Source organism: Haplochromis burtoni, unplaced genomic scaffold (genome assembly GCF_018398535.1).
Source record: "Haplochromis burtoni strain Fernald_Lab_line unplaced genomic scaffold, NCSU_Asbu1 Contig_37, whole genome shotgun sequence".
Taxonomy (NCBI): Eukaryota; Metazoa; Chordata; class Actinopteri; order Cichliformes; family Cichlidae; genus Haplochromis; species Haplochromis burtoni.
In genome coordinates this window covers 2,746,859-2,760,714 of record NW_024582398.1, presented here as the reverse complement: position 1 = coordinate 2,760,714, position 13,856 = coordinate 2,746,859, and the positions used below count along the sequence as shown (strand labels likewise).

The 13,856-nt window shown below is 42.8% G+C and overlaps 1 protein-coding gene across 2 annotated transcripts in view; it reads right to left on the bottom strand.

The window, feature by feature from the left end:
* Window positions 1-13,856, bottom strand: part of ptprea (protein tyrosine phosphatase receptor type Ea) — a gene marked incomplete in the record, with an annotated part of 71,005 nt that overhangs the window by 43,670 nt on the left and 13,479 nt on the right. The window contains 1 exon segment of one of the 2 annotated variants that reach the window (XM_042219751.1): window positions 11,090-11,146. 2 annotated transcript variants of the gene reach the window in all.

Sequence of the window (13,856 nt, the reverse complement as noted above, 5' to 3'; positions counted from 1 at the left end):
AAGGATAATGCAAATCTCTTATTAGCCAATCATGTGACAGCAACTCAATGCTTTTAGGCATGTAGACATGGTCAAGAAGACATACACACACACACACACACACTATATATATATATATATATATATATATATAAAAAAAACACCCAGCACGCCCCTGCGGGCGGTTTATCCTTCAAGCTCGGGTCCTCTACCAGAGGCCTGGGAGCTTGAGGGTCCTGCGCAGTATCTTAGCTGTTCCCAGGACTGCGCTCTTCTGGACAGAGATCTCCGATGTTATTCCCGGGATCTGCTGGAGCCACTCGCCTAGCTTGGGAGTCACCGCACCTAGTGCTCCGATTACCACGGGGACCACCGTTACCTTCACCCTCCACATCCTCTCGAGCTCTTCTCTGAGCCCTTGGTATTTCTCCAGCTTCTCGTGTTCCTTCTTCCTGATATTGCTGTCATTCGGAACCGCTACATCGATCACTACGGCCGTCTTCTTCTGTTTGTCTACCACCACTATGTCCGGTTGGTTAGCCACCACCATTTTGTCCGTCTGTATCTGGAAGTCCCACAGGATCTTAGCTCGGTCATTCTCCACCACCCTTGGGGGCATCTCCCATTTTGACCTCGGGACTTCCAGGTTATACTCGGCACAGATGTTCCTGTACACTATGCCGGCCACTTGGTTATGGCGTTCCATGTATGCCTTGCCTGCTAGCATCTTGCACCCTGCTGTTATGTGCTGGATTGTCTCTGGGGCATCTTTACACAGCCTGCACCTGGGGTCTTGCCTGGTGTGATAGACCCCAGCCTCTATGGATCTTGTACTCAGAGCTTGTTCTTGTGCTGCCATGATTAGTGCCTCTGTGCTGTCTTTCAGTCCAGCTTTGTCCAGCCACTGGTAGGATTTCTGGATATCAGCCACCTCCTCTATCTGCCGGTGGTACATACCGTGCAGGGGCCTGTCCTTCCATGATGGTTCCTCGTCTCCCTCCTCTTTCTTGGGTTTCTGCTGCCTGAGGTATTCACTGAGCACTCGGTCAGTTGGGGCCATCTTCCCAATGTATTCTTGGATGTTCCTTGTCTCATCCTGGACTGTGGTGCTGACACTCACCAGTCCCCGGCCCCCTTCCTTCCGCTTAGCGTACAGCCTCAGGGTGCTGGACTTGGGGTGAAACCCTCCATGCATGGTAAGGAGCTTTCTTGTCTTTATGTCAGTGGCTTCTATCTCCTCCTTTGGCCAGCCTATTACCCCAGCAGGGTACCTGATCACGGGCAGGGCGTACGTGTTGATGGCCCGGATCTTGTTCTTACCATTCAGCTGACTCCTCAGGACTTGCCTGACCCTCTGCAGGTACTTGGTGGTTGCAGCCTTTCTAGCGGCCTCTTCATGGTTCCCATTTGCCTGCGGGATCCCCAGGTACTTGTAACTGTCCTCTATGTCTGCAATGTTGCCTTCTGGTAGTTCAATCCCCTCAGTTCTGACTACCTTCCCTCTCTTTGTTACCATCCGACTACACTTCTCCAGTCCGAACGACATTCCAATGTCATTGCTGTATAGCCTGGTAGTGTGGATCAGTGAATCGATGTCTCGTTCACTCTTGGCATACAGCTTGATGTCATCCATGTACAGGAGGTGGCTGACAACTGCTCCGTTCCGTAGTCGGTATCCGTAGCCAGTCTTGTTAATGATCTCACTGAGGGGGTTCAGGCCTATGCAGAACAGCAGTGGGGACAGAGCATCTCCTTGGTAGATCCCGCACTTGATGGTGACTTGTGCTATGGGCTTGGAGTTGGCCTCTAGTGTTGTACGCCACATCCCCATTGAGTTCCTGATGAAGGCTCTTAGGGTCCCATTGATCTTGTACAATTCTAGGCATTCCAGTATCCAGCTGTGGGGCATTGAGTCATAGGCCTTCTTGTAATCAATCCAGGCAGTGCACAGGTTGGTCAGTCTGGTCTTGCAGTCTCGGCTGACTGTTCTGTCTACCAGTAGCTGGTGTTTTGCGCCTCTGGTATTCTTGCCAATTCCTTTCTGTGTCCCACTCATGTATTGACCCATGTGCCTGTTCATCTTAGCCGATATGATGCCTGACAGGAGCTTCCATGTAGTACTGAGGCAGGTTATTGGTCGGTAGTTGGAGGGGACCGGTCCCTTCTTGGGGTCCTTGGGGATCAGGACCGTCCGACCTTCGGTTAGCCATTCCGGGTGTCTCTCGTTAACTAGCAGCTGGTTCATTTGTGCTGCCAGACGCTCGTGGAGTGCAGTCAGCTTCTTTAGCCAGTAGGCGTGAACCATGTCGGGCCCTGGTGCTGTCCAACTCTTCATACTGGAGACCCTTTCTTGGATATCTGCCACTGTGATGGTTACTGGACCCTGTTCAGGGAGGTCGCTGTGGTCTGCCCTCAGATCCACTAGCCACTGAGCATTGCCGTTATGGGTTGCGTCCTTCTCCCATATGCTCTTCCAGTATTGCTCCGTCTCCAGCCTTGGTGGTGCTGTTCTCTTATTGTTCCCTTGCCACTGAGAGTACACCTTTGCTGGTTCTGTGGAGAACAGCTGGTTTATTCTCCTGCCTTCTATCTCTCTGGTGTACCTCCTCAAGCGGCTGGCCAAGGCTGTGAGTCTTTGCTTGGCAGTTTCCAAGGCCTCAGGTATGGACAGCTTGCTGTATTTCTTAGGCACCTTCTTTGTCGCACCTTTCTGCAACTCCGTTAGTTGGCTAACCTCCCTCCGTGCTACTTTGATCTTGCCCTCTAGCCTCCTTCTCCATGGAGGGTACTGCCCCTTGTGGCTGTTCAACTTGTAGCCAAGCATCTCACTGATCACTGCTGCCGTATTGTAGATCAGCTTGTTAGTGTCGGTAATCGTGGTTGTAGGTATTGCCCGTAGTGCTGCATTAACATCATCTAGCAGACCTTCTGAGGGTACTTCACGTAATCTTGGTAACCGGCTACGGGGGATCCAGGTTTCAAGCTTGGCCATGATCCTATTTTTCAGGTCAGTTCCTCTCGCACTCAACGATCCTTCTCCTATCGCACTTGGGGCTATGTACCCAATCTCGGGTGGGGGTGATGATATCTCCCCCCTGACCTGGCGTCCTGACTCCTCCTTGCCGTAGCATTTGTGTTGTACCTCGTCAATCTCTAGCTGTGAGAGCAGTCCCTTCTTTCGAATGTTGGAACACTGAGCTACTAGTTGTTTCGCCGTCATTGTGGATGTTGGGTATCGAAGAATCCATAGGTCCGTCATCCTATTCATGTAGCCCCTTCCGCCGGGGTTACTTGCGTAGTAGCATTCCAACAACGCCCTGTTTTCGTCTCTTGCCCACCGATGCCTTCTTGTTCCAGTAGCCCACTTTTCGTCAGGGTGCCCTGGTTCCTCAACACCTGACGCGGACCTTGTTGATCCGGGCGACGTCCGAGCCGGCATGCCTTCATATTTATCTGTCTCGCTCATGTCTGCGGTAGGCTCGCTTAGCATAGGGGGTCTAGCCTTAGGACCCTTACTGGATACAGACGCCCCAGGCAGGAATCGAACTTGCGATCCTCTGCTCCAAAGGCGTGTAGTCTAACCACTACGCTATCAGCTGCTTAGGAAAACCACTCGGTGCTCATCAAACCTGGATGCCAAGATCCACCGGTGTGTTTGGAAGTGACACAGACAGGCGAGGGAGTATCGGATAACAAAATCACACTCTTCATTCCTGCCTGACCTCTTGCTCTGGATTATTAAGGCCACAGTGTGGTGACGGCTAATCAGGGACACGGCTCCATTCATAACAGATCAGAGAGCTGGCACACATGCTTTTATTTCTGAAGTGCCATTTATTATCGTTTCTGCTGCTGCAGTTCTCATAAAGGCTGATTTTAGTCCCTTTCAAGTTTGACTCTAAACACCATAAATCACAGTGCACCTTGCCACTCTTCTCACTTTTACATTTCTATAACACTTTGTAAAACAGCTACTAAACTGCAGCTTTCATCTCCTATAGGCCTTAACTTCTAATTTACCACGTCTTTTAATAATTTCCATTATGTAGCACTTAGAAAATACTCAAAGCGTCAGGGCTCTGTGTGCAGGCGGATGGAGAGGTAGGATCCAAATGCAGGACTCAGACACTAAATTGAAACTCAAAAACCTCAGCTTTATTGCTGGTGACAAAACATGAACTGACACTGAATCACTAGAAACTGAAACACACAGGCAAGTCTGATGGTATGACGCGACACTGAGCACAGGAAAACACAGGGCTAATATACACAGGGTGGTAATCAGGGAATGGGCAACAGGAGGGAGACACAGCTGGGAGAAATTGGACTAACGAGACAGGGGAGCAGTAGAACTGAACACACTCACATGAGACACAGACCTTCACAATAAAACAGGAAACAAGAAACCACTAAACAAAGACGCAGACAGAGAGGCAGACAGAATATAACACATGCAACTCAAACAATACATGAAACAACAAATCCTTAAACACGGATAAACAGAAACATGAAAATCATCATCATCATCATCATCACCACAAGCACTACAAGAGAATAAGAAAACAATCCATAATGCAAAAACACACCAAAATAACTGAAACACAGATTCATCATAAAACCCAACAAAGCACCAGAGAAACATAAAGAACAATCCATCATTCAAAAATAAACCAAACCATAACAACTCAAAATACTGGGTCAAACTGACCCAGAACCGTGACGCAAAGGTCATATTTTCCTTATTGCTTGGAAATGAATCAGTCTGTATCAGTCTTTGGTAAAGTTGTGAACTGTTGATAGAGGCTTTGTGTTTTTGGAAGTGACACATAGTGGCAGGTCAGAGAGGACTTTTGTGCTGGACTGATGCTGGGGCCCGATAGCAGCTAGGGTGAAGTGACATCTCTCTCCTCTCTCATTCTATGTGTGTGTGTGTGTGTGTGTGTGTGTGTGTGTGTGTGTGTGTGTGTGTGTGATGTAGATGGAGTATGCCACGCAGAAGCTTATCTCTAATAATTGGATTTGTGTTAGTGTATTCGAAAATCTCAGTGTGATGCTCTAATCTGATTGACCACAACCCTGGAGAGGTAGATGAGTCAAAGATGTCTGCTACATACATATAGGTGTCCATCTGTGTTTGACCTGCTGTTTGTCACCTTGGTTCTATTTGGGTTGAACTTAACAGGCTTTGGCAGGGAAAATGACAGCTGTATGCGAGATTTGGTGCAGAGCTGTAAATCTTACACCTGCAGGAAAAGCACATATGTTGCACTTGCACAATCTGTTCCTCGCTGAGATGAACATCAGAGTGGAAGATAATTTTTTTTATTAAGTTTCTTTTCTATATATATTCCTGTTTGACTATAGTTTTAACTCTATTTGCTTTTAATACCAGTAGCCGAGCTGTTGTTTGCGTATCTTTGTGGAACACATGACCTTTTGGCTGTGTTTACTTATAATGCATATTGAGCTCAGAATGTATTTTATACCCCTCTAGGTGTGCAAATGATTTCGTACCCTAGCATATTTTATCTGACAAGTATGACTGATTATTTATGGGCTGTTTTATCGCATGCGCTGTTTGACGAAGTGATAGCTGTATGCAGTCATCACGGACAACCTGGCTTGCTAAATACAATTGATTATACTGGTCTTGCTTTAGTTTAAATGATATTTATTTTGCAGCTGTAGTGGAGAACAAGACATTTTTTTAAATAACAATAATAAAATGTGCACGTACGATTGACTGACTCACTTCATCGTATTTCCCCCCACCTGTTACAACTATGCATACTTTGCCTTTTTCATGTGCCCCGTAAAAGATTGAGTTAAATATTGTATCTGACACAAAATTTTTGATGTATTACTGCTTTTCACAGTAATTCAGTTTTACACGTACAAAGTTGTACACGTTTGTATTCTGCTTTTAGCAGCTTTCACGGTTTGCAGTCCTTTGCTCTCAGTGATGCACTGCATCTGATTGCATTACAGGAAGGTTCTTCTATTATTCAACAGTTTGCTTGATCTGGCTCCACACTGTCAGACCTTATATTATTTATTTATGCACTTTGAGACGATATGAGATTTAAAGCAGTCTCTCATGGTGCTTCCCAGGAACTTTGTTATAATCTAAAACTATATTGTGCAAACTTAACAATATGATATTTCCTTTTTGGGGGCAGAATTTGGTTTCTGTTCCACTCTGTCCTTCCTGAATCTGGATGTTTTGGCTTGTGCTGTTATTTGATTATCATGGGAATCCTGAAGTGTGGCAATTCATTTATTACAGCAAATGTTGACTGCCTGTTTTCCAGTGGGAAAGGGCAGAACAAGGATAGGGCTTTAGGAGATGTTTCTATTAGTATATTGTAACAGCCAGAGAGAGGGAGAGAAACCCCTCCATCCGCACCTTCCTTTCGCACGGCTAGACGTGACAGTCACCATAGCAACCACTCGGCATGCATGCTCCCCATCGCTATCAAGTGAAAACTGCTGAAATCTTTTCTTCTGTGTTTTTGTGTTTTTCTCTTTCTTTTTTAGAAATTTGATTTTTAAGAATTAAAGTTTTATCCAAGAATCCTTCAGCTGAAGGTGAAACTTTATTTATAAGGTTTCCACATAAAAAAAAAAGCTTCCCCCAGATTCTCAGGTAGATAAATTATGTTCCTTGTCCCCATTTCCTCACCCATCCTCCCCTCCTTCTTTATACCCTCCTTTCAGGTCTCCCATGGGTAACGGAGGGTTTTCTCACACATTCAGACTGAAATTGTTAAAAATGTGTTGGCAGACGTACAGGAGGTGGATTTATGTAAACCTATGCTCCATTTCTGGCACATATAGAAAAGATGTGGAGCCTTTTTTTTTAAATTTGCAAATGATACCAAATGTTTTGAAAGAGTAATTTGTATTATAGATGGCTTGCAAAATGGGACTTCCCAAAAATAAACTAATGAAAGTTTTTCCCAGTGTGTGTGGATTCAGTACATAGCCATCCATTACCACTGTCTTGGACTTTGTGCCATCTCCACCATTTTCTTTATATATATACAATTTTAAACAAGCCATTTAATATGTGTACCTAATAAAGTGGCCGGTGACTGTGTGTACACACATATGCACATATACACACAGACACATCTGTGAGTAAAATTTACGTTTTAAATGAGCAAACTATTTATATGACTCTTTTTAATTGTATTTCATTCGCCTAAGCACCTTAAATTATGGATTGAATTGTGCATTTAGCCCGTCTGTAACAGCAAAAAAAAAGAAAAGAAAAAAAGGATCAGTCTGGACAGCCTGTCAACCAAATTTTCAGTCACACAACCCAGACACAACGTGACAGACATAACAGCTGCCCAAAAAGCCTTTACAAATCCTCAGTTCATTATAAGTACAGCATGTAAAAACAGTTATTATTCAGCCTTCTATCCAATAATCCGACACACATCCCCACAGTGGCAGTGTCTGTCTTCCCTTCCTCCTCTCACATCCTTCCCAAAGTTGCTCTCCCAGGAGCCTGGGAGCACCTCAGACAGAACTGGGTTAAGATTATACAAGATCCCAGCTGAGAATTCCCTGCAAAATATAAACTCCGTGAACCCCAAGTGGTAAATATTCATGAGAAACAGAGAAACAGTGGTATTCCAGCACAAGAGGGAGCAAACACATCGCCACACACAGGCATCTACAAACCATCTTCTAGTACAGACAAAGCCAAAACAACCGTGAACAGTAGACTGACATTATAGGGCATGTAAGAAACATATACACCCACACAAGGGAGGAAAAAAACCCTTGAGGATTTCTCATGCTATCTGTGTGTGTGTGTGTGTGTGTGTGTGTGTGTGTGTGTGTGTGTGTGTGTGTATATATATATATATATATATATATATACATATATATATATATATATCTGGCTACAGCACAAAAGCCACAAGTCATGTCTATCTGCGCAACCTTGTCTGGGAACTGAGATGTTTCACATGCTAGAGAGGAAAAAAACCACCAACGCCTACACGTTTTTTGCAAGAAAACTGCCAAAAATAGGGAGTGGGAAGAAATTTTTAAAATGTCTAGCTGTGATTTAATATATAACAATAACTGTTCATTTATCCACTTTACACTGTTGCTACTGAAAAAGGGGGGGAGGGGGGGGGAACATAGTTCAGGCTGTCTATCAGATGCCAACATAAAGATATGGATCAAATCAAATCAAATCAAAGTATCCAGTAAAGAAAGTCTCAAAATAATAACTAGTCACTATTTTTAATTAAATAAAAAAAAAAAACAATCTTATGTAATCATCTGTGGTTACTGCGGGGAAAAAAACCATATGAGTGTGTACGTGAGCCTTGTAAAAGTCTTTTAAATGATTAGTAAGAGGCACAAGTGCTATATTTATATCTAATCTGCTGCATGTCTAGAATACCTTTCACAAAACTAGTGAAAGGTACATTCTTGATGTGGTGTGCACGTACATAATCCTATCCAAAACCTCAACACCACTGTCCAGCTTGTGGGGTAAATCTAACTCTTTTGACCACTGGTCAGGAGTACTCCCCAAGCATCACATCACTGTCATTGTATGCAGCCGACTCAGAAAACCTGCAGTCCACAAGCAGGAAGAGAAACAACAGATCATATCCTGTGTGTGAACTGTGGTTTACAGCAAAAAGTGGGTGGGGGTGTGTAAAATTAGCTGGACTGTGAGAACTAAAAAGAGTGAGGTTGAAAGAAGAGACAGAATGGCCAATCAGATGAAGGAACATAAAAGAACATGGGGAGGAAAAGCGCTAGAGCCATTATTGGTTCAGCTTTGAGTGACTGTTGAGTGTAAAAACACTGACTAAACTAACACATCTCTGCCTCAGCATTGGCTCAGCTGTACAGCATATGAAGCCACGTTATAAAACCGAATAGCTCAATAAAACTGTGTACTTTTGAGCTATGACAGTAATATTTATTTGTGGGTGTGCCACAGTCATAGGCCAAGAATTAGTTGTCTAAGATTACTCATGTTGTAATAAAATCGAGTTAAAAAATACCAGACGAGTGACAAAAAAAAGGCTAAATTGTTCCAATACACACAAGCAAAATCCTAGGGGTTTAAAATTTACAGACGTTTCATCATAATGATCCACTTACCTCAGAAGGAAAAAATAGCTTGACTTTTAACTGCACAATGTTCACCGTGTATACAGGCTGCATACAAAGGCTGTATATAACAGCTTGTACATTTTTTGTAGCATCTAGTTTAGCATTACAGCCAATGTCATCATGGTTTTAGAAGTAATGAACATATTGTAAACTTTCTTAGCAATAAGCATATATAGACTGTGTGCAAACATTTTTTCTGGCTTTTCTACAAACATGGACGTCATTTGGGTTTGCTATGCTTTTGGAGACAGACTCAACTGGCCATTCAAGTTAGTACACTTAGCGTTACCAAGTGGGTGCAAATATTCAGTTTATTACTGCAATCTGGGTGAAAAAAAAGCTGTCTGCTGCAGTTAAACCAATGCCACAAGAACGCTTAAACTTTTTAAAGTAAAGTTTTATATAATGTGATCGATTGTTTATATAAATGGTTCTGCTCATAGGCACTTAAATGATTTCCTGCTTGGATACCGATTGATCTAATTGGCCTCTTCTGGATGTGGCCCATCTTTCCTCTGTCTAAGCTAAAAAGATGAAAGAACAGCTGTGGAAAGCATGGTGTAATAACCTGCAAACTTAAAAGCACTCAAGTCAACTGTGGGATCACCATGCAACAGCTGGACACCCCTATATGGTCCTAACCAAAGTGTGTTTTCAGACAGGAAGTAGGAGATGATGGAAAGAACATCCTGGAAATCTAAGTCAACAGGATATGGATGATTTGCAGGATAACGTTCAATGCACTCAGGAGCAATGAGTAGCCTGAAAAAAAGTTCTGAAACCTCTTTGAATCTTTTTCTTCAAAAGCATCAAATCAGCTGATCTGGTTTCGAGCAAAGCACAAGTAAATATTGCAATCTAGTCATCAGACGGAGATAACCTTGCATCCCCCACCCTACTCTCCTTCCAGGAAGGAGTGAGGTAAATGTTCTGTAGTGTGATCACTTGACATGCAACATGAAACGTGTAGGAGGAGATCTGCCCCAGCCTGGAGGGCTAGCAGATCAAATATGCAGAATGCATGGACCACAATGTCAATAATCCTGAAAATAAAAATAATGATAGTGTTGCATCGTGATATCCCAAACAGACCTGAGAGATTTCGGCCTAGTTTTTCAGGGTATAGCATTTACTGGTTGCCACAACTTAATTAATATCAGAAATAGGATTTCTTCTTGGATTGCAAATCATACAGATGCTCAGATTACAGATGCAAAACCACGGCATGTTACTTTATGCTGTTTTTTTATCTGTGTTGCAGTGACCTACAGGGAAACAAAGAGGTGGGAGAGGGGCTGCTGTACCCTCTTTAACAGGTAACAGGAAATTGGCCATTCAGCATATCAGCTACATTAGCTGCTCCAGTCAGCCTGCAGACTGATGGATGGCAAGTCACACTCGAGCTGCGACACCATTGATTTCCTCCTCATAAAACCCAAGACTGCTGATTCAAGATAATGCTACATTTTTAAAGGCTTTGCTGTGATATTGCTGCGATAAATTCAGAAGATTAAACTGATAAACAAGCTCAGACACACTGACCAATGAGATTTATTTCCAGTATAGTGATTTATTTGTCTGGTGCTGTTCATTATTTATTTACAGTCTATCATCAAATGTGTACTTTCATTTCTAGTGTGCTTTCCGCTGACTTCTAAAGAGATTATTCACAAGGCTGGAACATTCCTGCTATGAAACACTGGTGTTGTTGTCAGTAAACTGGAATGTTTCCTAGTAATAAACATATCGAGAGCCTTCATATTGTGTACTCCCAGTGAAGTACAGTCCCACTTAATGACATTTTTCACAGTACTTATCATGTCACAAAGTATTATGCTTCCACCGAGCTTCCACCGATTAAAAACGTCTTAATATTATCAGAAATAAAACACAATACTTTGATTTTTACAGCACAATAAATGAGTGAACTCAGTGGTATTGGTCGTCTCCTTACTGCAGTGGTCTTGGTTTGATTCCAGGCCTGGTCAGTGCTGCATGCCGCCCTCACCCTCTAAACCATTTCCAGAAACAAAAAAGGCAGTATGTGGTGAGTGCAGACACTCTTTATACAAGCACCACAGAAGCTTGAGGTTCACTTCCTGACAGCAAGAACATGAGCTCATTTGTTTGCTGTGTTTCATGTAGAATACAGTGCAGTTCAGTGTGCGTTTCATTTTCTAGTGCATGGACAGTTTTTGTGGTCGCAGGTTTTGAGTCGAGTAAAAATGCCATTTATTTGATTAAGGGAGACTTGTTGTTGTTGGATGCTCGTAATAAAAACAGCCAAAGTTTAAAATAATGTAGACGTGATCGTCGTGAGCTAACTCAGTCTTCATACTGCTTTGAACGCTCTGTTCAGGCATTCTTTTTGTTCATTGCGCTCTTTAACATTACTGCGTGTGGATAGCTTAATTTGGTCGATGGTTCCCTTAAAGGGTAAACGGGTTATTTTGAATCATGAAAATATGCTTTAGTGGAGTTTAACAAAAAAAATGAGTTAAATATGGCCTTTTATTCTCAATTTTAAGTGTGGAAAGCCGTTTTTATGAATACCAACGTGAAAACATATTGTGGCTAGGCACAGTATTATTACTAAGTTGTACCCAGTATCAGTCTTGGCTTTATTAAATAGGATGTTATAGGTTGCGGGCTTGTCAGACAGTCATGCTATCTGTCACAGGGATTACTGGTGTGAATCGTTGCGAAGAGCTGTAAACAAAAGGCCCCATGTGCACAGCTCTGAGAACAGAAGATAAGAAAGTGTAGGAGGGATTCTGGTTGGAGGGGGGGGGTTACTGATCACTGTGCCAAGCTAGGAGCTGTGTGATGGATTTCGCACACATCTTCTCATCTATCTCTGAATCCCTTTGTGATGAACAAAAAGCAAAAGAGCCCCCTTCTGAGTGCATTCTGATGAAAAGGAGCACTATTCATGTCATTTGCCCTCAATGCACATTGTGCATGGGTGAGCAAACACACCCCGTGGTGCTACGGGGTACAATTAATGTTTTTCAGGCACATGGGTCTCATGCTGGAATATTTTCAGGAATGGAAGAAAACCAAGGACACATGAAGCATTTCTCAAAGCTGCTAAAATTCAAAGTGAATCTATGGATATATCTGGCAAATCCAGCAACAACATAGAGGTGCATTGTCTGTCAGTATCGGCAAGTGCAGCATCTTGGCGGTACAAAAATCTGAACAGAGTAACGCTTGCCAAATGACATAAGCTGAAAGCAAGCCCCCTCCATTTTTAGAATTAGTGACATTACACAAGCAAATAACAACAGAGATGCCATGTCAGCCTCTCTGGAGGGTCAAAAATGCATGGATTAGACTGTCATTAATACTGAATCTGGATTATAACAATCCTGAGGCAGCTCAACTGCCACAGATTACTTCTATCCCAGCAAGGGCAATGACAGACAATGGCACTTTTTGTTCTCCTAGAACTGACAGTACCGCACAGTAACAAAGAGAGACTCATTTCTAATAGGGTCAGGAGTGATTAGACAAGCGGCAGAACTGGCAGCTCATAGAGAGACCCAAGATCTCCCAAAATCCACTAGTATCAGACAAGATTTGTCAGATCGATTGATGACCTAACTACAATTAGCCTATTAGTGCAGCTTGCCGTTGTAAAACAAGTTAAATTATCAGTCTACCCTTTGAAGATGTTTTATTACAACATGACGCTGTAGTGGAAACAGATTTAGTATTAACACAACACATCTTTGCAGGACCACTTAGCTTTGATACAAATGGCACCCATCTGTCTAGACATCATCACATATCTTGTGATGACAGCCCACCCATTTTGGCTATTGTGATTGCAGTCATGCTTTTGATGCATTATTTATTAGCCTCCCACAAAAAAGTCTAAGAATTTTACCCTCAGTTCTAATAAACTGAACCACAAATTTAAACGCTGAAGCTGATTACAGTGTCGTAACGCAGTTGTTTACTTTCCTACATCCTTAAAGCTCAGAAATATAAATGACACAAAGGTCGCCCTTACAAAGTATTGTGTTGTTCTGGCATAAACAGCACCCATTTTCCTTTCTTATGGCTTCAAAGAGACATGTAAGAAGAGGGAACTGGGAACAGGATAATCTCTAGCATTAAAACAAACTCTTGTTCTAATATCTGGGACTTCATTAGCATTCTTTCATTCAAACTAACAGGCGTTGTTTCAGTGGAAGACACAAGATAGAAGGAAACAAAGTGGAGATACAAAGGGTATCAGAGGGAGTTGGTACAAAAAAAGGCATGAAAATCTAAAGCCTGAGGAGGTAAAGAGGGGGAAGTGAGACAATCTCAGAAACAGACAGAGAGAGACAAAAAGAAGGAAAGAAAGAGGGAATACAGATCAGTCAGCGTGACCTGTCCTTGCCCCACAAAAACAAATGACATCAGGGTGGCTGCCAATCAGCTGATGTGACTCAGAGAGGCTGTCAGAATTCACTCCAGCTTTATTTTCCTGTTCCTGACACTTCCCTGTAACTTTTATAAAAAGGAGACAAATGGGTAACTGTAATCACACCGCACATTATTGTAAACTGAACTCAGCTAACAGTGTTTTAATTACTGAATTTTTAAAAAATCTGCCTTCTGATAGAATCTAATTGTTTCACTACAATAAAAACCCACAGCCTTTTTATTCTTTGTGCAAAAATATAGCTTATGTAAACCAATCCGGCAACCGTTTCACTCCAATTCAT